General features: G+C 35.1%; 1 pseudogene across 1 annotated transcript; it reads left to right on the top strand.

Moving 5' to 3' along the window:
- Positions 1–205: 205 nt before the first annotated feature.
- LOC145814352 (G-type lectin S-receptor-like serine/threonine-protein kinase RLK1) lies at positions 206–2302 on the top strand (annotated as a pseudogene). Its single transcript, XR_014357650.1, has 2 exons — positions 206–366; positions 1193–2302. The product of XR_014357650.1 is annotated as a G-type lectin S-receptor-like serine/threonine-protein kinase RLK1 (transcript).
- Positions 2303–2796: the final 494 nt, after the last annotated feature.

Raw genomic sequence — 2796 nt, 5'->3', positions numbered from 1 at the left:
TTCTTGCCATTTCCCATCACATAAAAAAAAAAAAAAAAAAAAAAAAAAAAAAAAAAAAAAAAAAAGGGAAAGACAAAACCGTGGGCTACCCACAGTTTTCCCACCTATCACCCTAAACCAACCATTTGCTTTTTTTATAAATTGAACCCCTCTTCGCCTCCTTTCTACGAACACTCAATTTCATTTGTCTCTTATTTTTTTCCTTTTCTCCTACTTTCAACTCTCTCTCCATTTGTGATGTAAATTTTAAGTTTAGACATAGGAATATTTAAATTGAGAGTTAGTAATTTTACAAGAGATCAAAATTATTTTTGGAGATCCATGGAGCAATTTCGGATTTATGGTGATAAAATTAATTATTTTGAGGTAAATTCAGGTTGTATACAATATGCTCTATTTAAATCTCTTTGCAAAGAGTTCTCTATTTTTAATTATCCTCAATTTGTAATCCACTTGATTATTGTGGTTATTGATAGATTTTGTAAGATCATTTGTTGTCAAATCGTTGATAATCTGATCATTTGGCAAAATTCTCTACAAATATTTATGTGTTAAAATAGTGATTTGTCTGACTGAATGACATGGAAATACTCCGTACATAGATCGAGTGAATTTTATTAATTGTTTACACCAATATGCCCGGATAAGCGTGGAGCTTGGATGAGGTGGGTGAATAAATGAATTTATTTACTGATCATGTACTGAGTAGGACCGGGTATTTGGTCCTGGATAAATTATAGTTGATTTGTTATGCAATTTGGTAAATTGCTTTATTATCGTATCGTTGATTTAATGTCATAAATTGTTGGATTCCTGTTAATTTATTCTATATCCGAGCCTTGTATTCCTGTCGTATTGTATACTTCCCGAATTAATTTACTTTTCAGGTGCGGAGCTGATTTTGGTGGAGCTCAAAATTGAGATTAAAAAGATTTATTAATATAGAGATTTGGGACCCACCACTGTAATTATTAAATTTGGAGATAGTTGCAATATTGTTTATTTTGGAGGTAATTAGAATATTTGGAGGATATTGTACCATTTGGAGACGATTTTGTAATTATTATTTGTGGGAGCAAAACTTGTATTTTTTTTTAGGCTATTTTAATGTATTTAACAACCCGAGAGTGGGGCGTTACAATTTTGTATTGATTGGTGTTGTTTGCTTGGGCTTTTTCCTCATCTACCACAGGAAAAGCATAAAAAGTCATCATGGCAATCACAGTGCTGTGGAGACTAATCTTCGTTGTTTTACTTACGAAGAGCTTGTAGAAGCTACAAATGGTTTCAAGGAGGAACTGGGAAACAGAGCTTTTGGTATTGTTTACAAGGGGGCAATACAAATGGGTTCCAAAGTTTTTGTTGCAATGAAGAAACTAGATAAGGTGGTTCAAGAGAAAGAGAAGGAATTCAAAACTGAAGTAAATGTAATTGGGCAGACACATCACAAGAATCTGGTCCGAATGCTCAGATTTTGTGACGAAGGACAACATCGGATGTTAGTGTACGAGTTCATGAGCAATGGGACTTTAGCAGGCTTTCTTTTTGGGGGAAAAGAAGCCAAGTTGGAACCAACGGACCCAAATTGCATTGGGGATTGCCAAAGGACTTGTGTACCTACATGAAGAATGTAGTACCCAGATCATCCATTGTGATATAAAGCCTCATAACATACTTTGGATGATTATTACAATGCTCAGATTTCTGACTTTGCGTTGGCTAAACTTCTGAAGTTAAATCAGAGTAAGTCCAATCTTGCTACCATTAGAGAGAGAAGAGGGTATGTTGCTGCGGAGTGGTTCAACAATAATCCAATCACTGCAAAAGTTGATGTCTATAGCTATGGTGTGTTGCTACTGGAGATTATTTCTTGTCGAAAAAGCATCAGCGATATGGAGGTTGGTGAAGAAGAGAAAGTAATTCTGACTTATTGGGCTTGTGACTACTTTTAGGAAGGAAGATTGGATACTTTGGTTAAAAACGATATGGAAGCGTTAAATGACTGGAAGCGGCTGGAGAGATTTCTAATGGTTGCCATTTGGTGTATTCAAGAAGATCCATCTCTGAGGCCAACAATGAGAAAGGTCACCCATATGCTTGAAGGAGTTGTTGAAGTTGATGTGCCTGCATGTCCATCTCAAGTTTCTTTTACTAGTTAGGCTTGCTTTTGTTGCTCTGCTATGGCGGTTCTATTGTGTACGTTGTTCACTAAAAAATAATGTATGGTCATTCAATTTGTGTGTTGTCTACAGTGAGAGAGCTCTTTAATTGAACAAATATAGTATATGGTTAACATAACAAAGTTTTTGAGTACAAGCAGGTTCATTGTGTATTGCCAGGTTCTGTCTTGTGTTGATTCTGTTATATGGCATAGACTCCCATTTATATTATTAGAAAGTACTCACTAAAACTCTCTATATTTCAAAGGAAAGACTAAAAACAATTTTTGGGATAGTCAGACAAGATGGTTTGATGACCTAACACAATTGAAACATTCTGTTAATACTCGTAGAGAATGAAAACTTCAACATTTGGTTTTGCTAAAGAGATAGTATAACCGTGGTATCACTGCAGGAAATCATGCTCTTAGCATTTCAAAAATGCCGTCGTAGGTCTGAAAAAATGCTACCATAAGAAAATATGACATTTCTAAATTGCATCACAGATGCAACTGCCGTCTTAGGCTTGCGGCATTTGAAAAACGTCAATAATGTCTTACAACGACGATTATGAAAAAAGTTGCTATATCCTAACGTCTATCACCTTCTTTTCGTCTCTGTTAACTAATGATGTCAT

This window comes from Camellia sinensis, unplaced genomic scaffold, assembly GCF_055761805.1.
Source record: "Camellia sinensis isolate YWXY unplaced genomic scaffold, ASM5576180v1 Unanchor1, whole genome shotgun sequence".
NCBI classification, from domain to species: Eukaryota; Viridiplantae; Streptophyta; class Magnoliopsida; order Ericales; family Theaceae; genus Camellia; species Camellia sinensis.
This window is presented reverse-complemented; position numbering and strand designations above follow the sequence as displayed.